This window comes from Ooceraea biroi, chromosome 14 (genome assembly GCF_003672135.1).
Source record: "Ooceraea biroi isolate clonal line C1 chromosome 14, Obir_v5.4, whole genome shotgun sequence".
In the NCBI taxonomy this organism is placed as follows: Eukaryota; Metazoa; Arthropoda; class Insecta; order Hymenoptera; family Formicidae; genus Ooceraea; species Ooceraea biroi.
Window position 1 is genome coordinate 2,755,038 of NC_039519.1, and position 26,836 is coordinate 2,781,873.

Genomic DNA, 26,836 nt, shown 5'->3' on the forward strand with positions numbered 1-26,836 from the left:
TACATTTCATTGCTCATAATATTTTATGATGAGGAATACTGCTTTAATTTGACGGGATGGCAAGATTTAGCAACATTCAATTTGAATTACTTATTTTAATTGTTGAAATCAGAGCATTTCGTAAGAAAACGCTCGAAAACACTCGAAAATGCTCGAAAATACATTAAATAATTACGAGTGTGCTCTTATTCTGCCGTCAGGGACGGTTAAACAAATGTTTTCGTATTAGCCATTTCTTTAAATCGGACTTCGTGACGGGAAAGTGCATTACGTAAGAGCTATTACGCAGAAGGCATTTACGAGCCTGGTAATTTCCCTTTGATTTCCAGATATTTTAATTCATAATCTAACAATCTGCAAAGAGGGAATTCCTTTTCTTCGTCCAATCTCCATTCATACCTTGCGTTCCCATTTCGGCTTCGACGAGGCGAGCAACTCGCAAATTGCCAAGTTATGTTTAATTAAACATTTCACTCCGACAAATTTCACATTTCTAGATGACATCAAACGTGGAATGATCATTTTGTTTTATACTTTTTAATTTACGTTAGAGCGTAAAGAAAGGAAGAGAGAACGAATAAACACCTCATAAAAAATATTTCATATAAACTAATTTTTATTATTAATTTAATGCGATGAAAAGAAAAAATATCACATCAACAAGTCTACGGTAAACAATTAAAACGCTTAGATAAATGAATATCGTGTTCTTTCAATGAAATGATACTTCAATCACTGTGATGTCAATTATCTTGCGAGAATGATGCATAGAGGCGATGCGAAAATGAGGAGAACCAATGGGTGCAACCATGAGACCCAGCGTCAATGGAGTCAATGGAGCGCATTGAAGATGCACCGAGTGTCTGCAAAGCGGCAGATGAAACGTGAATAGAGGATGGAAGCAGATGGAACCGATCATGTAATACATTCTAATCTTATGGCGTCTGGTGGTCTGAAATTATTTCATTCCGCACGAGCGAAATTATTCTGAAAATATATCGATGAATTTTCGATGAATACTATATTGCCAATAATACTCGAAACAGATGCAACAAATAATGAATTAAGATGAGACAAGAATATTTTTGAATGAATTCACCTAAATTGGAGTAATGAAAAACCTTCCCGAGTCGAAATTTTGCGCCTACTTTAATGCTTTTAGCAGTCGTACGAACCTACTTTTAGGAAAATAGAACTCTTACATTGAAACTCAAACTCCTACAAACAGATATTAAGATGCTATTTTGACCCTGCAACATTCGGCTATAATCTTGATCGTAACCTGCTTTGACGCTCTAGCGGCAAAAAAGGAAATTTCGGACATATTTTAGTGTTAAAGTAGTAGCTAAATAGACGCTGAATAACGCCTCAAATGAAGAATTCGAGGTTCAATGTAGAACTAAAATTTCGACTCGGGTTTAGATACGCATATATGCAGATGCGAAAAATCTTTCTTTCGTTTTCATTAGTTGTAAATATTTCACGTTACATCTCGCTGCGGCTACGCGTCTGTGAAAATTAAGTTTGATCCCATCGCGTGTCAACCATCCGCAGTTTTATTTTTATCAGACTGCTATAAATATTTACAGACTACACGTGACGCGTATGACCAAAATTCTATTCGCACACTCGTGCTGTTTGCAGAAGAGCGTAAGTCACAAAAACAATTTATGTGAATAATAACAACAAACTCTTCCACCGGGCAAAAACATAGCGCTCGTAGCTGCGTTGCAATTACTTCAAAGGCATGTCGCGGTCTTGTCAACGACGATAATGCTATATACGGTACGTTTCTAATATGGCCGGCGGAACGTGAAATTTAACTGCGCCGCGCTTCCATGTTTACGGATGGAGAATTACTCGCAATTAAAATACCTTTCGAAATTTCGGCTCGCTGAAGCTCGCTCGACACTCGAAGAAGACACAATATCGACGGGTAGTTTGGTCAACAAAGCGCGCGACAGGGGAAGACGTATTGTTAAACTTTAATTAAAACCAATTTCAGGTACCACTCGAAGCCGAACGATCTTACCGTGAAAAAGTAATGGACGTTAAAAAGGAAATCGGAGCTAATTAGTACTTGGCCTATCCTCGAGTTATACATGTAACGATTGCCTTTGTACTTGCGAGAACAGTGCAGGGCGAATCGATTCCTCAGTTTGGAGCAAGTCAACTGTGCGAACGCAATGATCTCGTTAACAATCGATCATACACGTTATAATGATGTTTCTTTTAGTACTTACAGTACCCACTCCCACATTCTTAACGGCTGGCCTTAATTCGGCCGCGTGCGATACGCGCGCGGGCAATTTTGACGTCTCGATTTGGCCGCATACGCGTTTCGTCCATATACATAGATCGATGCCCGAGATCGTATTTGCCACGCCATGTCGAGCCGTTCGAATCAGTCGGACAAAGTCTTGCGTAACGAACTGAGCCACGCCGGCACAAATAATGGAGGTTTTGTTTGACGAGCGGGTTAATTCGTTTATCTTCTTTTTCCAGCAATCCACCAGGTGGACCGTGCCATCGAGGGTGGCGGGTAGCGGGTCGCCGCTTCGGATCGAGCGGGATTACGTGCATTCGTTTCATCTGATCGTAAACAGTTACGTGTTAACAACGCGCGTCCTGCTGCGTGCGAGTGCGAGCGCGCGCGCGCAGGTCGAGTGCGTTTGCGGAAACGCGCGCGGACATAGCGGTACCTGTTTGATTGTACAGCCGATGACGACAATTTGCAATCGGGATAGAACTTTATCGTGACGTCACTCAGCTAGCAGTGCGATTCCGGTCTCGCATAACGGCGAAACGATCTTTTTCCGCGTCGCGGATACGCGTAGATACGCAGCAATTATTTACGATTGTTGAGCATTTATGCTCCTATTTACGCGTAATTATTTAGCCATCATTCATAAAGAAAGTGATTAGCAAGATGGGGTATATAATGCACGATAATGTGATTGTTTCCGAATAACGAAGTACGAACACTATCGCGCAATTTTCCGCTGATTATTACACAAACAAACTGCCAGCCGCGATGCAAGTGATAAGATTAAAATCGGCTGTGCCGCCTCATTGAATCCGGGGATCCCGAGCAAACGATTAACTAATCTCGTTGTTTGGCTGCAACGCACTGCATCGATGATTGTCTACGTAGGTCGTATCATTCGATCAGCGCGCTGATGCTCTAATGATCGAATTCGCCAGCATAATTGGACGGATACGGCGACGGACGTGCTCGGCGAATCGCGACCATCATCGCCGTCAGGAACGGAAAACGGGAGCGACACAATCCGTCGCGGTGTCAGTCGCGCGAACGTCGGATGTAACGCAATAACTGGCTACAAATCCACCAGGACGATTTCCTGGCCTAATAGCTGGCTCGCGACGCGTCCCGCTACACTATTCCCGACACTCTGCAGAGTGTCGTTTCGCCGGCGTGATTAACGCGTGGCTTATTGGCGGATTGCAACGGACCCGTTCCGACTGAATGATCCAGTGACTGTTTGACAATCCACTCTATCGCTCACCCGCGTGTATGCACACCCGCGCAGAATTCACAAGCTGTGCAAAAGATGCCGCACAAACCGCTTTTTTGAAACCGGAATTGCAAACCTCCTAACTAGCTTTTTTATTATAAAACTGGGGTTTTGGCATTTTACATTGCAGAGAGAGAGAGAAAGTAAATTATCGCGTTTATTTGCTCTGACCTGCAAAGATATTTTATTTAAAACGTATGAAAAACGAAGAGAAAGAAGAAAGAAACGAAAAGGGATGTAGGAATAGCATCTGGTAGCTCAACAGCCGGATTAACCGTCAGCTAGGTGCTCGTCAAATATTTCTGCATGCCGTTGCAAATAAAGAAGTCACGCTCGCAGCTCCACGATGGTCAGGATAATGGAACCACCCCGTTCCCGCGTGCCGGTGGGCCGCGCGTAATACGTACCTCGCGCATTTTGGACGTCGCTCCGTGTCGTTTTCGCCGTTTGCTGACTGGCATTTAACCGAGATTGCCCGTCCACCCCGTGCGGAATCATCCTCGATTCCCGTTCTGAATTATAGCAAGTACGATTTACAAGCATCGGCTGGGAAACGAGAGCAAAAATGAATTGGTCGTCACCGCGCGGGCGCGGCGCAGAGTGGAGGCGACCGGGATGGTTGGACATGGATCACAGGACACGAAAATTGCGAACGGCACGACATAAAATGGTGCGTTCTCTTGCTGATGGCCCTGCGCCGAACGCATGATGTATGACTTTAATCTGCCGTGAGTGTCCATGCGGCTATAACGTGTTAATCGACGATTCAGGATTTCAGCGATTAAGATATGCCGAGTTTTATTACTGTGCATACATAAATGCAATATTATTTTTGTACACGTTATGTTGTAGAACGAAAATTTTGCGTGAGATCAATAAACGCGCAATAATCGCGGAATAGCCTTATCGAATGTTCCGATTTCGTTATAAGAGAACATACGTTTTACATGACGTATGTAAATGTATCTCAACATTTTATGATATTCTGATACTTCTGGGTCACTTTAAATTGGCGAAATAGCATGCCACAAAAATAGACGATGGATGAATGTGAAATAGAATTGACGTCACGTGAAATATCCGCGCGGACCGCAATACGTGATGCGGGGAAGACAAATATGCAAACAACATACAAATGTACAAATATGTATATGTTTACCCAGGTTGTCTAGAGAATGCTCCAAGAACATTATACCAAATTGAAAATCGGGCAACAATGTTGCGACAAAGACGAAAGAAAAGAACAGAAGCACCTTTATCAAAAACGCGAACCTTCGCATGCGGAGATGCAATTTAACGCAAGATAGCTTGTAGATTGTTCATTCTGCACCAGTGCACGGGCGCGCGAGCGCGCGCGCATGTCAATAAACTTTTGCTTCTGATTACAACGTGCGGCTGTCCGATGCAACGTACCATGATGGGACGTGCAATATATATCGACGGTGCAACATGCTGATAACGGGTGCATCACTGCGAGCTTTTTAGCATGGACTAAATTCGAGCAAGCGCGCAATTCGCAAGAACGGGCGCGGAACGAATGCAGAAACAACAATTGACATCACAAGTGCCATCGAGGGGGAAAGCAGAGCGGAAAAAGCACGCGGCAGGAATACATGGAGATTCTGGAAAGGAAAGGATTGCACACAGCTCGAGAAGCGTATAACCAGACGCATCCCGCCGATCTCTGAATGCATCCGGCATCCGTATTCAATTTGCGTTTAAGCACATCGTGAAACCAATTATCGGGATGTATTGCATCATCAATTATCGGGATGTATTGCATCATCATAATTAAAACCCTACTAAATAATTATCGACGCTAAATTGAATTATATTTCTGAAATTTATTCGATGATCGCAGTCAGCTCCCGTATGAATCTTAAAAAGAATGCCATGCAATGAAAATTACTGGCGTGAACTCGATAGACATAAAGCAGCGTAAATTGTGAAAAGCAAATATCGAAGACTCTCGTCCTGCGAAGATTTCTTTACTCGAGAGTGAAGAAAGTTTTCTTGTATCGAGATAATCGTTAATAATGCGCGCGCGCGAAAAAGCCGTGCGATTCTTCCGTATCGTTATCGTTAACGCGATAAATAAATAATGTATAATTATCAATAATAAAAATGATTTTCTACCGATTATATTTATTGGCGTATGATAAGATAATTGTTGACAGCTGGCTAATTCCCGCTTAATTCCACAAAACAACACAAGCAAAGCTATAACAAAGGTAATTAAATTATACAGTCCATAGGCAGCGCATTTATTATATCTCAATGTATTTAACTTAACACTGCGTCGATTATATTAAATTCACTGTAGAAATGCAACTGTGAAAACGGCCGCGCTGCGCATCTTTTGAAAAACTATTCAAAGCTAATTCGTCCGCATCATTGGTTTAAATAAATAAACGACAACAATGACCAATTATAAAATAATGGAGATGATAAACGGAGGCACAAACAAAATCAGATAACTTTATCCCTCCCGTGAAAATGAAAACCTTCGCGTTCGGATGATACCAGTAATCCCGTCGTTTTTATCTCGTCGCAGGTCATAGATATAAAAGTATCCTGCGACCAGGGGAGTTATTTCTGCTTATACCACTAGTCACGCGTCAAGGAGATTTGGAACGTGACCGATCCATCCGAGTAACTTCTCGTAATGTCGAAGTTATTGTCAACTACAATTTTTCTTCTATCTATTCAGGTTATATAACGTGACGACATACGTATGTACGCGTACAGAAATGCACACAATGTATAATGTAAAAAAAGTATAAAATCGACCGTATACTCTATAAGTTGTCGATAATTACACATATCTACGTCTTTATTACCAAATATCAGATGGTCTTTTCAATGTCCATTTCAAGCAGTGATGTTTTATATATTTTAATCGTTTTTAGCATTGCTGCATGCATGTTTTACACTCACTTTTCGATGACGTATATACTCGCGCGGAAGCGCGATACACGTGGATGCTAGTCGATGCAGTTGATCGGACGTATCGTAATTTATTAGCCCGCGCGCAAAACAGCCTTTAGTTCGCAATAATTGCACGTCACAAAATGTTGGTGTGAGGGCTGACATTGCGTAACACGTGCTACGCATACCCTCGTACGACGGGACGTACCGGGAGCATGCGTGCACACACGCAGCCGGAACCGTATGATGTTCATTAAAATCCACCCAGCGGGACATTGCGAACTATTTGTCGACGATTTGCAGAGGCGGAAAACGGAGAAAGATCGCGTACGGAAGAGAGAACGAGAAAGTGCGACGAGCAAATGGACCCTCATTTGGCTGCTATTGTACTGAATGGAGATGCAGACAACAAAGCGAATGGAAATTCTTTTTTATTGGACATTTTGTTTCGCGTTCTCTTCACGCTCAATGCAATGACGTTTAATCTCCGCGTTAATCCGCAAATAATTATCTATTGATCAAAGATATCACAAAGCAGTCATGCCGAGCGCCACGCGGAACAAATACACGTGCGTGCGCTTGTAACAGTACAGTTTCACAATTTTTTGCATTCAACGTAATCGTCGTCATCACCGTCGCACTGTTAATTGCTCGCATTAATTTCACAGCTCGACTCAGCGATTGCGGCGGTGAAAGATCGCCGTGATGCAGTTCATTCGCGCGCGGCAGCAGTCTTAACTGACAACCACGCGGCCCTCGTAGACAGATCGCGTGTGGAGGGTCTGGCCCGAACGCTCTTTTTCCACTCGCAGTTAAATTTCTTTGCGGGATTTATGAGCGCGGCCACTCGTCCCGGCATTATCTATACGGCCGGCGAGAGTTACCCGCGCCCCGTTGATTTAAATCTCTCCATTCGACCGTGCACCGTGCTTCATATGCATTCAAAACGTTACGCGACGTGCACCCGGTCGCCCTCACCCACCCTCATCCCCTTTACGCGCGACTGCAACCCGCACGCGACTGTATTTGTACCGATTCCGGCGCGCATACCATTACCGTGGAAAAATATTTAATGTTCGGCAAAAACCGTACCCCGTTCGCCCGATTTATTATCGGCGTTAACCCACCCGCCCTTTCTCTCTCTCTTTCTCTCTCTGCCCTGCTTTTCTGCTCGCTTCTCTTTGCAGGCTTTTTTGTCACTGCGCTTAGTCTACGCCGGGATAAGCGTTTTCGGCACGTTTCCTGCTGTGCATGCACGTATCCCTTGCTGAAATTTTTTTTCCGGCGATCTATTGCGATAGCATGTTCTCGAAAATACTCGTGCAAATTCGGAAATAACGCTAATTGCCCTTAATGAGACATTTGTTTAATTAGATATTCAGATACCAACAGACGTTAGTACATTTTACTTTGTCCGCTAATGTTTTACAATGTTAATAAAATCGGACGAGTTATTTATTACTGACAGTGCTTGCCGTCTGACTTTAAGTGATATTGTGTTTTGAAATTGCAAAAGGTAATATACGGGATAGCAACAAATTCAAACTAGTTCGCTTATATGGCCAGTTCACTGTAAAACGATACGAGATTGCTTTAGAAGATACGAGCGCGAAACGATGCTAGTTAATGGCTGCCAGCCACCTTAGGATTGATTCACAGTTACTGACCCGATGCCCTGCTGAGCATCAAGGATACACGCAATCTTTCCAAAGTTGAAGTTAACGTTGCATCAAATATTCAATTTGCTCGACAGCAAAAATTAAAATATCTACATATGAAACATCAGCCGAAAATAATTGATATATATATATCAACTCATTTTTAGAAATGTTTACACTATAAAATACGTAATATATTCGTTATAATAATATTCGCATTATTATTAAATTTCCTTACTCTAACGATTCTTTGAAAAAGCACTTTCGAAAAAGCACTTTAAATTTTCATTCACCCTACCATTAAGTAATTCCCTAATACTCCAGGCATTTAACGAAAGCCGCAATGAATCAATGTAACGAGAGTTATCTCGATGACAGTAATTAACTTTCCCTGCGAGGAACGGTGGATGGCTTGTATTAATAGCGACGTGGAGCATCCTAATCTACGATGCCACTCATCACTCGGTCAGTAGTCGCTCAATAAACTCACGATACCTGAACTGAAATATTAACAATCGATTGCGGGAAAAATGAAATAACGCATACTCCTCTTTGCGAATCCGACGTAATCGGTGACTGCGAGAAATTTCGCAAGAAAAAGTCAAGAGTCGCAGAGGTGAAAACAATTTTTTCCGTCTACCGAAAGATCGATAAGACCTAGATTGCGCGTGCACGTTATACGGCGGAGCATTTGAAGCGTGTTACCAGAGCGTAGCCGGTGGGAAGTTTACTTTTTGCATGAAACAAGATCTCAGGAGTCCGCGAAATTCCACCGGGAGAGTACCCTAAGTGATGGAGTGGCCCGCTACTCTCTAGGTCCGGTAAATACAACGCCCGAATATAACTCAGTTGGTGGCCTTTTACCGAGGGAAAATCTATCATTATCCTTCAATAACTACAGTCACCGTCTCTAATCCAATTAATTTAACAAGCGTCGTTGATTCTGCAACTACATGAGAGATAACGGCTACGTTGTACGAGTGTCATCAACCTGCTGATCGAAAAAAAATCTTGAGATCTATAGGAACAAATGTTGTCAGCAAGTTGATAGACAAGTCTCATACGGATCAGTCTTATTATAGTGCAAAATTGCTTGTTCAATACATTTTATGTAGAGACTTTATATAGGTACGTATCGTCTACCAAATGGCAATATATAATGACAATATATAATAAAACGATACAATAATGTTATGAAAAATGGATGCAGCAAAACTATCATCTTTTAATTTGAGATTTCACTAATTTACTTTTCTAACCGTATCGCAATATTGTCCAAATTTACAAAATATGAATAAATTATTTGCTATTATTCAATAAAAGAACTAATTTTACCGCGTTTTCCTTCTATAAATAAATCTCGCAAGAACGTTTATAGAGCGTCATAGGAAACTTACTGGCCGGCAATAAGTCTCGAATATAATTACCCCTCTGCGTTTGTGTGTTTTATATAAAGTGTCGCAAACTTTCCTGCCGCGCAAAGGTATCGTGTTGCCAATTATACCAGGTTTACGCAATTATTAAAGTCCGCCATTATGTCCAACATGCAAAAAGAAATGTGCGGGCAAGCAGTTTATTTGCCTCTACAACATCGCCGCAATAAATCTATAAATCACTTGGTGAAACCCGTAGTAAAAGTGTTTGCATGAATCATAAATTGCGACAAGTAGCATAGCACATGATCAATATTTAATATCGCAACGATAGATACATATTACACTTGTCAAATATTAAAAGATGGGTTGTCCTATCAGATCTCATTAGAATCACTTAATTATTAAAGCGTACTAACTACGTTAACTACTGCAATAGATATTCTATGCATTACATCGATTTTAACTCAATGAAGTGAGACATGTTCCCCTTTGAATTAATCAGACCCATAATTCTCGTCAAAGATCCACTTATGAAGATATAGATCTATTCAGAAACAAACACATCGTTGCAGACTGTCTCCCTTGAAAGTCTTTCCGCGTAAAACGTGTGTACTTGATCTCGTAAGAGTAGAACACATGGCTTTATAAAGTCTCATATTCTCGTAGCGGCGACGCATGATAAAATAATTAATTAGGCGAAATTAATGAGGCCAGCACTTTACATGGTTACAAAAAGACGAAATTATTAAATTTATGCTTCCAGGATTGACAACGCGGGCATAGTGGTGAGTAGATTGCAGTTTAATACGAAATAAAAAGTGCGAATTATTCACGTAAAACTCAGGTATTAAAGCCGCCGCGGTAAGGCGATGCGGCTGGTCACGCCTACACAGATCGGCTTTAATTCACATTTGGCTTTCATTACAATATTCATAGTGTGAGTAAGAAATTAATAATCCGCACGACCGCGCCGCTTTTTAAATTTTCAGAGAGCGTACTCAGTATTAGATTTGAATGTATATATGTGGTAGTACGAACAATTCCAATACGCCGTCGCTATTCACTAGGTACTCTGAAGTAGTTAAATTTTAATTTAACCAATGGATTCTGGCCGGGCAAACGCCGAACATAAGAAATTGGCGACAAGTTTCAGCCTTTTTCAATTCTTGAGTTGCTTTATAAAATGATACGAAGATTACGTAAAGATTACAAAAAGAGAAAGTACCATGGCTGGCACAGTAGTTATGTATCTATGCATGATAATTTTAATATTTTATTATGCCTGGATATGGATTCTGGATATGAATCTAAAATTTACAATTTCAATCCGGATATTCGAATATCTTTTTTTATTGGACCATCACAATTATTTAAATATACATTTTAGATTTTATGCATTTTCTCCTATCTACATATTTTTTTATCGATTTGTATTATCAATTTACATTGTATTCTGCATTATTTTATTTTTCATCGAATATTATCGTTGTAATAATTATTCTACCAGTAATTCCAATGTCCGTAATATGTTACAGTACATTTGTAATTATGTACGATAGTTCTAATAAACTATTGTTCGAGAAATTATTAAACCACAGGACATATATACATTATATATGTATTGTATATAAACCCTGAGATATGTATAATCAGTATCAGTTTTTTTGGTAAAATAAGGAGTAAAGAGATTTGAATCTGGTGTCGATAGGAAGTCGCGCGACTGAAATAATTCTAGATTGCGCGATGTCGTGCAACGGGGATTAATTTTTTTCTGTCCTATCCTATCCGGTCGAGTCGTTAAATCGGTTTGTAGAGTGTGTAGTGTGTACCGAGCCCGAAATACACATCTTCATGCACGCTGATGACTACAAAGCGCGTAGGAAGATTAACGACCTGGTGACGGAAGGAGTTCGATAAATCACCCAGTGACCCTGTCATTGCCGCCTGAGGTTCAGCTTTATTGTTAACCTGTGAACTTACGGCTCGACCGCAATATAACTTGAGAACGCTGCACAATAAAGACATCGGGAACGAGCGATTTGAAATGCAGAAATTCATTTTCCGCCTCGCGCCCGCGCCGCCCGCGCCGCACTTATTCTTAAGGGGATCCTGGGGTCGTCTGTTTTACCGATGGAATTGACGAATTTTAATTCTCACCTTTCTTTTTATTGTACAGAATGATAAATCCTTTTCCACGATTAAAGTATATACAGAAATAAATCGAAGAGTATTCGACTTTTTCGTTAAGAAACTAAGAAAAGTTCGAAAATTATAATTTTGTTATTGACTTGTAGCCTGATCGTATGATAATTTACTTAATACAAAAATTTTGCAGTTTGTACGCATAAAATTGGAATGGTTGGACTTCAGGACAAAATAAAGGAATATAAAGAAGCTTTAAAAAGGAAATTTAGAAGCGTAATATAAACAAAAAATGTTCATGAAAATTTTGTGCATGTGTATGTGTAGGAAATCGTGGTCAAGAATAAAACACAGCACAAGATTAATTGCTTGATGTCGCGAAAGATAGAGCTGCAATATATTCACTCGACAAGGATAGACACACACTCATCTTTTCTTTGTCTCTTCCATGTGTACGAGATTTACATATATCGATTGTCAGAAGAAATAAAGCCAGAAACGATCTACTTGAAGATTGCATATAGAATAAATAAAACCAGATGCGATCTCCTCGTGAGCTGATTTTTTTAGTTTTATTTAAATAATGGTGCTTTCGCGTCGGAGTTCGATAGTCACTCCAAGATTTCCTTAACGCCACGACTGTGACAATCCGCGGAAGAGATTGAGTCGCAGATAAGCAAGATTTGATTGATGGTTGAAAACTGCATTCGTATTCTCTCTTTTTTATTCGTATTTGTGTCCCTATAACTGCACAAAGTATCCTTGACTATCCTATCCAAGAATCGATAAATACATTTCCGTTCCCGTTCTGTTCTGATTTCAATTGACAATTACATCGATAACGTTATAATTCAGACTCGTAGCGCATTGTCAATTTACTGTGTGTGAAATTATTAATAATATTATCTGAATAATTATTATTTATATATAGGCAAACATGCGCGAAAAATATTTCGCAAGTTTATTAATCGGGAGCAGCGGCGATGTTTGCTATTAAAGATTTAATGCGATTAATGCGAGAGTCGATATAAACAGCAACAAATCATAATGTTATTTTCTATTCACAAATATCAATAACTTTTTAAATAACAATCTATCTATCTCTCGTTTCGCACGCATACGCATTATGAAATAAATCTCATGCAATGCGGAGGATTAATTCCGCACAGTTGAGAGAAGTCTTGATATTGAGATGCAGCGTGCATTTATATTCACGGCACGGTGGTCAATGATGTTTAATGATAAATTCGTAATTATGCGGCCGATTTCGCGTAATACCACGTTGGCCGCAATATGGAAATCTTGCGCGCTGCGTGAGGATAATACCCTGTCATACTCATGAGTGCTGCATAATATCATATTGCAATACATTATAATCGTGGGTGCCACGTTGCCGGGGCCGTTCAACCAGCAACTACCCTTCCGCCGTGATCGCGTTTTCTCCCTCGTCGGAAAAACGTGATCGCGCGACGATAATATCTTAACTGTTTCGCAGATGCTCCCATACACAAGTCAAACGGACATCGCGATTGAATTTATCAAGAGGAATGACGCCGAGAGCATGCCTGTGAGGATGGAATTTCACGTGGAAATCCGACTACACTTTCTTTTTGCAATTTGTGCGAGAGATGTAGGTGCCTCATCTTCCGAGCTCGTGCGAGGTAACGAGTTTTAACAGGTGGTTTCCTTCCTTGAAAATTCAGTCTGCTGTATCTAGAATAATCTGGACCAAAGGTAGATACGCTCGCTACCCTCACGCGCGCGTATCGGACTCGTCAAACTTCCGGCCAGACCAACTCCGAGAGAAAGAGAGAAAGAGAGGAGAGTATATTAGCTACTAAACTTCACTTTAAATTTATGATGAAAACGGATCCGCGCGTGAAGATGTTGAATTTAATTCGTGTTTCAATTAAGATGAATAATAACGAGCGTGCTCGCGTATCAGGATTTTCTCTCGCCGCGCTTCGTTCAACGAAACTGCGCGTATCCGGCGCTTATTACGCGATGTTTCATGTCGCGGGGTTTACTTTAACTTATTGTTAGACCGCGATTCATTGTCATCGTTACTGATGCATTGTTTTATCCGTATTTACTTTGCCGACAAGAAATTTCGATACGACTCGCTCCGCTCGCGAGTTTTCGTGTCACGTCGGAATTAGGAGAAGTGATGTGAGTCAACACAGACCCATCTCGTACGTATTAATAGAGAGCCAAATTAATTTTCTACTCGCTTAAGCTAAGAACCGCGCGTGCTTTTATCGCACAAGAACTGCGAGAGAAGTCGCATGCGTACGTATGTTATTTACTTATTTCACACGTATGCATCTGACGTGAAGCTGCGTCTCGCTCTTTTCCGCTCCGGGAACTAATCGGGCAACGTAAAAAGAAACAGAAATAGCGTTTCGTGTGCACAACGAAAAGCCGGGGGTTAATTTCTTCGAAGCGAGTTTACGAGACTTAATACCGGTGTTTCGACGGTAATTTGCCGCAACCGGCAACTGTTCGCGCGGTATCGCCAAGCAAAGACTCGATAAGACTGATTCCGACTGGCTCTGCGTTGCTCGCATGGCGTGACAAGGCGCGATCCGCGTGCAAGGTGTGCAAGATCTGCAATATCGCGCGAATCTGGTTGATATAAATGAAGTGTTAACCCTGTGCTCGTGAGGAAGACTGAAGGGAAGGATAAGTGCAGGGACATTTTAAAATTTCAAGGGGTGCAACACAACTTTTATCGATTTGATATTAAATACCACGAATATTGCTGTGCACACTACTCGACGTTTCCTTAAAAACAAATACATGTATTGCACAAGTACACATATTTTTCTGGTACCGTTGATGTCTACATTTCCACTTTGAATATGTCATCACGTCCTCGCAGGGCTTGCTTCAGAAACACAAGTAAGAGTACGCAACGCGCGCGTGTCCAGATATGCTTTCGTTTTTCCATTATAACCATGCTTGAACCTTTTTACTCTGGTACACCAACTTTACGTGAAGGAGTAATTACTTGCACACACCGCATGCACATATGCGCCCCAGTTCGCGTATTGTTAATGAGCATAATCTGATTATTCAAAGCTGAATAATAATATTAAATCACACACGCACGTGACTCTGTACAAAACCTATACCGTACATCAATACGCAGTGTAACGATTAATCGAAACGATTAATCGCGCAGTCTTATATAACCTGCATAAATTACACCGTACCGGATAATTTTTTCGGGACTTTTGGCAACTGCTAGAGCGACGGTAGTTTAACAACGTTCGAACCGTGTTCTGTGTCGCGTGTGCACATATAATTTAACGCTGGTGAATATCGCTGTGTTAATACACAAGTGGTACCATCGAAGCCGACGTTGCATGCAGAAATATCGGTCCTTGGTCGAACGATCTCGGCTTGCCGCACAGCATAATATGTAAGATAGCCCGAACCCGTAGCTCGCCCGCGTGCGAAATCACACGCGAGCTCGGACTTCGTCACGTTTGCGCGATACTTTCCACACAGTCACTCTCTATCCAGCATCTCTCACCTCACAACGTTACGCGAACATGAGGGCCTCCCATTACTGTTCACGGGCATTCCCGACAAATTCTACCGAGCGAATCTGGCGGAATGACACGCATTGTGCCTCATCCGTGCTCATTTTGGAAAACGTCCGTACGCGCTCTCTGACATAAAACCGTCACGTGAAAATCGCTTCATCGGGGACCGAAATATACCTAATTTAACTCGAGCGGTCAGAGGCGCGCGGAGCAACCACCATGCCACGTAGAAAAATAGGACTGTTCGTTCCCTCGTTTTACTTCGCACCTAAAACCGTTCCTAGCGCTACTAAGCTCGGTGCACCCATTGTCTCTCACCCCCTGCTTTTCCCTTTCTCGCCCTCTCTCGGGGGTGCGATATTCATATGAATGACCGGGCAGTCAAAGTGATAAGATATAAGTCGACGTGCTGGTGGCCATCCACGGCTATTTGCATAATGTAGGCCCTCGTTATGTACACCCATTAACCTCCGCGCCCCCTTCTTCAACGTCCGTTCGAACCCACCATCGTTGCCGACATCTCCTCCTTCTCCTCCCCGAACCCTCTTCAACTCGCGTTCGCCGCCCCCTTAAAATCCCTCGACGAGGTCCTACAGGCCATTTTCCACGCGCGGGCCGCTCGAACGAGGAGTTTACACCTCGCTCGCAACCCTAATGCAGCGATGTTTTATTGCCGCGCGGCGGACTCTCGGGAGATCCATATTATTTTTACGCGGTTATTATTACACGGTGTAACGATACGTGCGAAGCCATATACTATGGGGCTCGACACGGCGGATGGAAGAGGGCGAAACTGTTCCGTGACAGCGTGTTTGCTGCAGGTTTCTTTCTTTTTTTTTGTGCGCGCGCGGTGATGGAACCGAGATTTATTAGGAGTCGTAAAGGGAATGGATTATTTTCGAGGAAAATATTTCGTTATTCCTGCGGCGAAGTTGTTGGCGTTACGAAGCCGCGCGCATTATAGAGTTGCGCGTGACCGCGTTTCTTAGATTTTACAGTTAACGTCATGTAACGCCGTCTTGCGTCGGCACGTTAATGAAATATGCGGTAATGATGTTAAAAAGTCGTTGGAGCGGCACGATCATCGCGGACAGTGACTTTAGAACGCACGGAACGGGGAATGTATTATTGCGGTACTCGAGAGTCACCATGCAAATGGGGAGTTTAGGGGCGGAGATAATATCTCGGCTGTACGTAACGGCCTGCGGGAAACAATCGCCGTGAGAGAATCTAATTTCTGGCCACGGAACGCTCTGCTTTAATCTCGAAATTTCTGCCGCGGAGAAATGATATTTTGCCCGGTAATGCAATTTAATGGTCGTTATGAAAAACCCACGGAAAATCGGACGCAGCGCGATGCAACGAACACGCGGTCGTTACGCAAAAGTGTCAATTTGTACGCCGATATTCCTGTTATATACCTATATACATACGTATATACACACATATACATATATTACTGGGTTTGAATGTATTCATTACCTGTATTTATTACCACGGCAGTCATGTTAAAAAAATACGACTAGCTGTTTTGGCGCATATTGCACTATTTTTTAAATAAATAGATTATCATTGTGTAAATCAGGTAAAATATAACAATTTTGAAAACATTGGAAAATAACAGGAAACAAGACTATCAAATGGCATTTAAAACGAGCACTTTTACAAATTTTATTAGCGCTATATGATAAAGCATTCATGACGTATTGATATTATGTACTCCAGTTGCTCGTTTCCCAATACTATCATATAGATTGTTGCTTCGAGGCTTTTCATATAATAAATGCATCGCAATGCGTTGTACGCACGATTGAAGACAATTCCGGAATAATTATATTAGATAGAATTTTAGATAGAACATTTTATTAAATAGCTATAACGTTTCTTGACATTTGTTAACAAATTTGATTATATTGTTCATATTTTCTCAATTTTCCACATCTGTTTTACAAATCTGTTTCTTTCTCCTTCTCTCTCTCTCTCTCTTATATCCGTGTTTTCCCATTAAAAAGTTACGACAAATCATCGATAAGTTTACTGTATTTCTTCGGAAGTACCTTCAATGATTGCTTTATCCTAACGAATATCCGCGACACCCCATTAAAAGAATGATCGTGCGTGCAAGTAACGTCGCATTAGTAGATATAAAACAGGAAGGGTATGAATCAACTCTTTAAACAAGACTCCTTTGGGGCCAGTTAATAAAACAGGCTTATCTCTGCGCTTAATTCGCCATTTCGAATCTCTCCATTCCTCTCTTCGCGCTGACTTGTCTTCGATGTATTGTTCCATGCGACAGAAGATGGTCTCTCGTCTATGTAAGAAGAGAGAAATGGTGAGCGGAGTTTATTATTTATCTACTTCTTGAGTCCTTCCATTGTTTCCGCTTACTCCTGTTCCCCTGAAGCTCACTTATAATCTTGCGCGCCTTGAACGTAGTTAGCGCAAACAATGCTGTGCACCGGAAACGAACCGCTAATTAGGGGAAGCAGCGAGGGCGAGCCATCGCCGTCGTATTATAACGTGGACGGATTAACTGCATTAGGAAATTCGGAAGTTGGCGGACACTGGTAATGCTCGTAAATTGCATCTCGAAAAAGTAACTCGAAATAAATTCCTCTCTGCTTTCACAAAAAAGCATAGACGGAAACGCGTTTCGTTGTTCCTTCAGCTGCAGGTTACGCGGTTCGAAAAACCGAGTCTCAGATTTTACAAACGGTTATTTATATACGTAATTTCCGGTAAGTATCCAATTATCTCGATTCATTGGGGAGCAAAATTTCAATCCGAGCCTTAAACTTTCGTGGTAGTTAATGGTTTATTTTGATAATGCCCGTGCATTTCCCGCTCCACGTATTACCTCTACGCCTCATTAAGAGTTTCAGATTACACTGCGCCACAAGAGCTATGGCATTGAGATTTCCTGCAAAGTTCGACGGCAAGAAGTCGCAACGCCAGAAAAAAATCTTTCGCTTCAAGAATCTTACTTTAGTACTCGCAATGTTCTTTTAATAGCGAATGCGCACCGTCGGAAGTTGACATTTGCGATAGTTTTCAGCTCGTAACAAATTGACGAGATGAAAAAATATCGCTGAAAGAAATTAGGATTCTGTAATTCTCATGAGTAAATGTCGGTCAACATTGGTGAGGTACATAAAACAAATCGACAAACTGGACAGAAATACTCAACATGGGCAAAAATGATTAATACTGCATGGTCACTTCTTGCCGCGATTTCCATTCGCTGCCGCAACTTTCCGTAGTTCATGCATTTATTTTGGTCCCTCGAAGGATGGAACGGCGAGACGCAAAGTCAGCGCATTTTTTCGGCCGACAAGCCGTAGTAACCGAAAATTTATGTGGGTCAACGTTCGTTCATTCTCGATATGTACGATCCTTCCGTGCTAAACTTCGAGGCATCGCACTCCAACGAATTATAGTAGCATCCACGGAGAAAGCTCCGATAGTTTTAATTATCTCTTTTCAATATGCAATATACAAGATATGCAGAGAGAAATCCGATAACATCTTAAAAGAGATTATCTTGAAAACCCGTTAATTTTTTAAAATTCTTTGGACAAAATTAATCTAAAAAGGAGATATTGGAAAAAAGTTACTGATAGTATTCGTGTGAAGAATAGCGATAAAAATACATGGACTTTTCGATTCTACCGTAGGGTGAAAAACGATAATGATCTCTGAAAGTAGATCCAAATTATGAAAGTATTGAAATGCTAATTTCAGAGTACAGCGTCTGTCTTCCCGGTAACGAAGGTGAGTCAACCTTCATCACTTAAGGGAAAGCAGTAATCTTGTTAGCCGGCTACTTTCCTATTACGCCTTATTATTTCTCATTCATCTTAACAACATTTCCATACCCCAAATTGCGATCCATTACTACTTACGACTTACGAGTTCTCGTATAACATCAGTTCTCACGGTAATCTCGTGTACTCACCTGGAAAAAAATGAGAATGCACGTTAAAAGGAAATATTGTAAGATATATATTACATTAGCGTATTAAAGCAGTGTGAGATAATTCACGAACGTTATTATTTTCGTAGATGCATTATCAAATAAAAAAGAATCGCTAATGCAATGACGTATTCTAAAAAATAATTAAGGATTCTCTTGGAATGAATTTGCGCATGGAACACTTGAGATTAAATTTTGAAATCCAATCTCACGTGGTTTTACGATACAAAACTGACGTGTTAATATGGAACCATTTAAACATCCTGATTTATACATTATAGACGCACGTTTAATAACGGCACGCTTAATAACGGTACGGTATTCATTTTTGTCGCGTCAACTGCGACAAATGTATTAAAAAATTTATCTTATTTAAGCTTTTTAAAAGATAAATGTAACACAATGGACGAACAAAGCTCGAAGGAAATTTCGTTTGATATGCACGCGGAGTACATATGTTGCGCAAATATAATTTCTATTAATGAAGATCAGATTATAAATCGACGGATAAATAACCGAACATGAAGCATGCAGAAACAACGTAATATTGCATGATCAAACTGTAGTTGGTATGTAGCTGTATGTTTCCCGTTTTACATGTTAATGATTAAAGTTTCGTGGTTGTGCCGAAGCTTGAAAATCGCGTTTGACGTGTGAATATTTAATAGAATTAAATGTAGTTCTTAAAGCCGATGAAATTATGGTACGTACATTTTCAAACAATGCGTTCACGATGTGCACGCATATTATTATATCAAATTTTGCGCGAGCCACGCGGATATCGAATTAATTTCATCGATTGGATAATAATGTATCCAATAGGGAATCAAAACGTGTTTAAAAATGTTTGTGTCATCATTTTCTCTCGCTTCTTTAAATAAATCTCAAAAATATATTTAATTATAAATTCATACTGAAAATTGTTAATTCATTACAGTAACAATAACTGCGAAAAATTAATTATCGAAAGCTAGAGCATGGATTAGTCTTAATAATTTCAGGATACACAGTTACTTCTTCAAAAAAAGTCAATGGAAAAAGGCATTGGGTAATTTCGCTTGATGTAACGGGCATCAATGTAAATGTAAAGTTAGGTAACAAACGAGAGAGAACGAGAGAGAACTCAAACGATCAATGTCGCGGAAAAACGCTGGACAAATGACGAGGCAAACAATAATAGGATTGATCGAGATGCAAGACGAGATTTCATCGACGAGGAGGCAAACCTAACACTCGATAATGATGCCCTAAGAATGAATCGACCGTTGGGGTGGTTGGCAACCGAATCAAAGGATTAAAGCGGAAGACCCCTTGCGCTCACGCAAAAATTCAACTATAAGCGCGGGCGACGAGTATCCTCGATTATAATCAATTCCCAGGAACGCAATCAATTACCGCACGTGTTTCGCACACGACTAAACGCGCGACATAAAATTTAATCAACGGAAATTAATGGAGTTATAATCACTCTAAATAACAGAGAAAACGTTTCAAGTTCTGCAATAATATTTATGCACTGCATACAATTAATGCAGCGGTACATATTAAGCGGATTACATTAACATTGCACAATTGTCACATGACACGTGCGTGGAGAACGATGATGCAATGTATTTACGGAGCCCAGACTTTCGTATTGTTTGTTACATGAAAATATTGTACTTTTATTCCGTCGGTTATATTCAAAGTTACGTAAATATTTATACATCTGTAGATAGACGAGAGATCGTAAATATTACATGTCCATTGCATAGCAATGTTTGCACGCAAAATATACGTGTATTTACCGAATATTCCAACATCACCATAATTTTGTTACATATTTTAATAACTAAAAGCCATCCAATTTATCTTCATTATCTGTTGTTGCACTTTGTCCGCCACAAGTGGACATGACAAGTGGCACGCTGTTCATTTTTTGGGATATCGCAATAGACATTTGGTCGGGCAGCTCTTATTATATTCATGCATTCAAATTATGCTTTAAAGACTTGATTACCCATATAGACCACGTCGCCGTTTACAAAGTTTTCAAAGTTATTTACAGCAAAAATTTCAAACTCACATTTCTCTCCGCACAAAGTTCCGCATCAAATTATCATCTCGATGACAGTAAACTTTGCGTTTAATGCACAGTTCCCCTTGAAGCAGCTTTCTATCATGAACAGTCTCTCATTACTGCGGTCGCACTGAGAATCGTACACACATATGCCCATCATATCTTCCGAGAAAGACGAGTTTGGCCCACGCTGTCGACTACGATACCTCGTTATTTATTTGTCGTAGCCTCGTAATGATAAACTGCAGCGCGGCGGTGTACGTGACCGCGCCGAGGGTGCTTCTGATACAGGGGAATCGCAAAGACAAACATCTATAGACATGCAACACGTGTCGGTAAGTATCTAACGTACGGATAGACAAGACGATAAATAATTTAGTATTCGCAGCCGCCCGGCAGTCTGCCGCCCTGTCTGTAAATCCGCGATATACAACCTTCGCCAACCGTCTCCGTCTCCTACCCACCCCCATTCTATATCACCGACTTACCCTTGCCGCACTTCCGCGAAGCCGTCCTCGCGCCCTCCGCCGCGATGCGAGTCAATTACGCACTCCCTAGCTACCCGCTCGCGCGGCAGATTCACGCGAGTTCTTTCGGACAATTTCGAAAATCAAATGAATCGCGCGTGAATTCGGTAATGCAACAATCGACTACCGCAGACGATTGTTCCGAGTTAAGCGGAAATACGCTGCGAAAATACCCGCCGCAAGCTATTCGCCGGATCTTCATCGTGGCAATGCGTCTTTGGCCATTGCACATGATGTTGTTCGCGTTCGACGGGTACGTTAACACCGTCGAGAGCCCTGGCACGAATAAAGACGCATGTACAGCATACACTGTTGCACGAGCGTGAGGCTGCGATTACGTTAATAGAATGCATCCGCCCGCATTCGGAGCCAAGAGGCAGAAAAGCTGGCGTCCTTTGGCGTAGGCGTGCCAAAAACCTTTTGTTTCCGTGAGCCAGAACGTCGGATGAATTCCCCGCGTACGCGCGCCCTGCAGTTAAGACGTTACACTTAAGACGTTATTACGCTACAGTTATCGCGTGATATTAAATTGCGTAAATTTCGTTTGTAAGGAGGCTTGCCGTTATTGCGACTGCAGTTCGCCAAGAAGTGATGTTTACGTGAATCTCGCACGGAGACGAGAATGATGAACTGATATTTCGCGTCAGACGCGACGCGATCATTAAGGACGCATTTTATCGAGAGAAATTTTTGCAATTATTTATTTTGCAGATATTCTTGATAAATGTATCGCGTGGTGTGTTTTAGTGAAAAGCAAAATATTTTGATAATCGATTAGGTACGAGAGAATGCGAATACGCGTTTTCTCGTGCATTAATACTGTGAAATTATCTTTGAACTGATGAGAATTTTCTGCGCAAAATGTAGAACGTTGGTCAACAGGCGCGAAATAATAAAAGTAGAACATCGCACTTTGACGCGCTACGTGCAAGCAACACAGATCCACGTCAGCAGAAAGGCCAGTTGAAAAGTTAGTGGCAAGATCAAGAAGTTCCGTGCATCTTGATACAACTTTCAGAGGCAGCTTAATCCATTTCCGTCTGAACGTCCTGGAAACGCGCTAGATTTGCACGAATGTAATTTATAGGGTTCGTCTTCTTTTATCCTCGCGCAAAGAGCTAGCACGCAGATTTCGCCACGCTGTTCAAGCTGTTCCTGCATTCCGTGGTTATCGCGAGTCGTATAACAAAATCGTGCAGAAATGCACGATATGCTCGTAGAATTGCGGAAAATGCATCGAATATTTTACGAAAGAATGATTCGAGAGCTTTATGGTGCACTTCGCGAGCATTAATGTATATTCAGCGATGTGTAAAAAGCAAAACATTATTATTTCGTTCGTGTGCAAGTAATATAAATTAATCCGCGCCTATATTTAAAACACTGATTAAATCTCCATTAAAACGAGTTCTTTGATACGTATAGATAGCGGGTCGGGAAACTAATTCCGCCACGGCGTATTCCGTGCTCAGAGAATTTAGCGAAGTCACGTTTATTGCATTCTAATGCATCCTAAAATTAGCTACGATTCACAGAAACGACCGTGTAACGATCTATAGAGGGCAACTATAGCGGGTGATCTTTAAAGCGTGTCGCAAAATACCCGCTGCGCCCTTTCGTGTTTCGCATTATTTTTCCGCGCGTGCTGTAAGGTGAAGGGTCAGAAATCGATTGCTCCTGGAAACGATTCGATATGATAAACCGACCCGATAATGCGGCGTGCAACAAGCGAGCTTCACAATTTACCTTTCGCCGCTAAAGCCGCGATAAATCACTCCGCGATGTAAATGACCTACGCTAATTAAGCCATTATGAAACGCATTAATCGCACAGATTATGAATTAAGTTGCCTGCATTCAACTGATTATCAACTGACGGTGGATGTCCCCGCGTGTTTCGGGGTGCACGTTCACGTTTCACGATAAAAGTCCAGAACGGAGGACTAGAAATCGATAATCGGCGAAGGAGTTTGCGTTTGGCGAACACACACTGCACCGGAAGTGTAAACAGATCTTACGGTCACCGGGCTCCTTCTACTTGAGCCAATGTCTTGAACGTGTAATGAGTACCAATCGGTCCTCTGCGTCCAGAGTAAATTGGGACAAGTAGCAAGTGGAAGTGGTCAGCGAGACCAGCCCAAAGTGCAAGTTGTTACAAGGTGCAACCGCAAGAAAGCGTCGAGTTCGAATAGATTGACGAGGATGAGTCGGCCAAACTGCAGGAGCATTTAGACTGTTTTTACAACCATGCTCGTTCGCGCCGAGGAAGCACCAATATCATTCCCCATCCACGATCCGGGTGTGATGATCCATCGGATCGGAACGACTGTCCAAAGCGAAACGTGTAAGCAGCGTTCGTTCCCGAGCAAGAACGTTGGAAGGTTTCGTCACGCGAGTGCAGCTACGAAGATACATCTATACGTATGTGCAGATTGAATGATAATCGCATTATGGAAGAACAGCGCTGTACATGCGCGGCCTTTATCGACTAGCGAAAAATATAAAAAAGAATGTCATTCGCACCGTATTCACTTATTTTCCTGATCGCTCGATAAGTAGAGCGCCTGTCAGCGGCGCGTTCTCCCGCAAATCCGCTCCGGCTCAGTCGGAGCACGCTGGAGGAGACGCCTAGTAGCTGTGCGGTGCCAGTTTCAGATTACGTATCGTCTTTGTAGATTCCGCCAAATACGTATTCCCGCCGTCTGGCCGGCTTGGCACGCCATGCGTTATGTTAAGAAGTGCAGTTAATTACGAAGATAATTTCGAGTCGTGTGTTTGCGTGCTGCACATAACGAGCTTCCGACTTCGGGAGTTTCTGCCATGCAAGCCAATCTGCTCTAAACCCACCACCCGACCACCGCACCTCCGCCGTCGCGGCCACCTCCTTCGCCCTTGCCTCCCTTCGCGTCGACGTGCCAACCATCGCCGCACCTCCCATCAGTACGATCGTTATCAGGCGGACAGATTTAAGCGGAAAAACCGGCGATCGGGTCTGAAAGGAACCCTTCGATACTCGATCGGCCTGGATTCCCCGGCGCACGAACTCCCGGGATAGGGAAGGCGGAGATTACGACCAGATCCGGGATTACGATGCGCCGAATTGATCCCTGTCCGAATTAAGGTCTATTTAGGGAAATGAAAACTCGCGCGCGTCCAAAGCTTCTATCGTTTCAAGCAAAGCGAACGCTGCCCGGTACCAACGTCAGATGAATCTCCGGACGGTCGGCGTCTTGTGCAGTCTTTCGAAAACACGCTAAGCGTTCGAACGAGAGATTTCCGAGCTTGCTTTGGAGGAAAAGTTCCTCGCGCCGTCGTGTTCTCTCGCACTTTTTCTCAGGACGTTAGGATATGCAGAGTACGTTGAAGACGCGTGCCTTCATTCCAGCATCACGTTTAGCGCGGTACGTGATCGTTTCATTTTTAGTTTGTATTTGAAGAGCGCGCTTGTAAATTCCAGATGAGAAACGCGGATGGAAGAACTTTGAGTTTAGTGAATTCTTTCTGCTACGCAGAAACGCTGGTGCGCGCGATGTACATATAACGTTATTTCAAGTGAATAAGAAATTAACATTTTTTTCGATAAGGTTTTTATATATAATTATAAATCTAATTTTTAATTGGTACACTTTGTATACCTGTTTGTTAAGCAAAGTGCGCTTTTGTGACATATTTTCGAATGATGTTTCAAAGCGCGCTTTGCAGGACGTTAACGCTGCTATGTGACCTGTTTTACTAGCGAAAACACCTGAAGAGCCAATGTTGTTGCTACGTCCATAAACGTGCCTAATAAATCACCCCGCGTACTACCACACAACATCCATAACATGTTCACATCCATTTTGATCCGTGTGTGATATTCTAGCCGCATAAGTTAACCGTTTATCTCTATTTTTTTCAATTCTGCAGTCCTTCCGTCAAGATGATATCAGGCTTATGACATATAACTTGTCATTCTCAAATTTCATGCGGCGGAGAAATTTCAGAAATGTGTTTCTCATTTTACGCGGAAAAACAATTTTTGAATCAACGGTATTCAACGACATTTTTTCCGCGTCTTCATGGAGCATCATTCCGCGTGAATAGCGTGTAGCAATGCTCGCGCGCCCGGCTCGCGCGAATACATTTTTCAACCTGTCTAATTATCCCGCTCTTGAAGAGCCTCACGTTATCCAATTCCGCCAAAATTTATTATCGGACCACGTCCGGTAATTTTTAATAATGCGAGTTGAGTGTCGTAAAAACCGATATAACGAAAAACGTCTTGCGTTTCGTCTCTCGGTATCAAATATTTAACGATCGTAACGGAAACTGAAACGCAGTACATAAGTTATACTGAAGTAATTTTAAAATTAGTAATATTTATTTCGAGCATATTATTAGAAATTTTATTTTTGAAACTTCTCATAAAATTTTTCTGAAAATTTAAATTCATTGATCGAATACATTTTGGAACATGACTAAAAAGATACATTCAATGCAAAGAAGCATTAGCGGGAAGCAGTCTCATAACATTTATTTATTTTTCACATGGAATGTAACGCCATTGATGTCGGAAATACAGTTCGGAAAAGGTATTGAAAGCTGAGAATGTTTTTTGGATACGTAAGTAAAACGCACGATTTTTCAGCACTCATATGCAGGCAACTGAGAAATTTCAATGCGTTTGCAACGCGCTCGCTGTACGCGCGACATTTCTAGATTTCAGTGCCATCGGAAAGTCCTTCATATTTCATTGCCACTTTGGTCGTTGAACTTGCGATACGCACAAATTTCCGTAAATTATAAATCGAACGAAAAGACGTGCATTTATATGGAGATTGCTTTCACCTGCGCACAGCTATAGTGGAGCAATATCGTTCCACAACGTTCCTTTGAATCGACCTAATTTCTGTATGCTAATTACAGCACTAGATCAAGAGAAATAATTAAATGTAAGAAGTAATTCAATACGTTCAACAAGAATCACAAATCTTTTCTCTTTGGGATCTGCAGTTAAACATGGTGCTATCTTCCACTTGTTTCTTCTTGATTTCTCAAATTTATCCCTGGTATCATAATTTCAACGCTCGAGTTTTCAAGAGTTC

At 41.6% G+C, this 26,836-nt stretch overlaps 1 protein-coding gene and 1 long non-coding RNA gene across 3 annotated transcripts in view; both read right to left on the reverse strand.

The window, feature by feature from the left end:
- LOC105286610 (neurotrimin) overlaps positions 1–26,836 on the reverse strand; it is a 153,447-nt gene that overhangs the window by 73,819 nt on the left and 52,792 nt on the right. The gene's annotated exons all lie outside the window — the stretch shown is intronic.
- On the reverse strand, positions 7,633–22,441 carry LOC105286609. The gene is made up of 2 exons (XR_895272.3): positions 21,233–22,441; positions 7,633–19,149 (listed from the first exon to the last, which is right to left on the reverse strand). It is a non-coding gene; the product is annotated as an uncharacterized LOC105286609 (long non-coding RNA).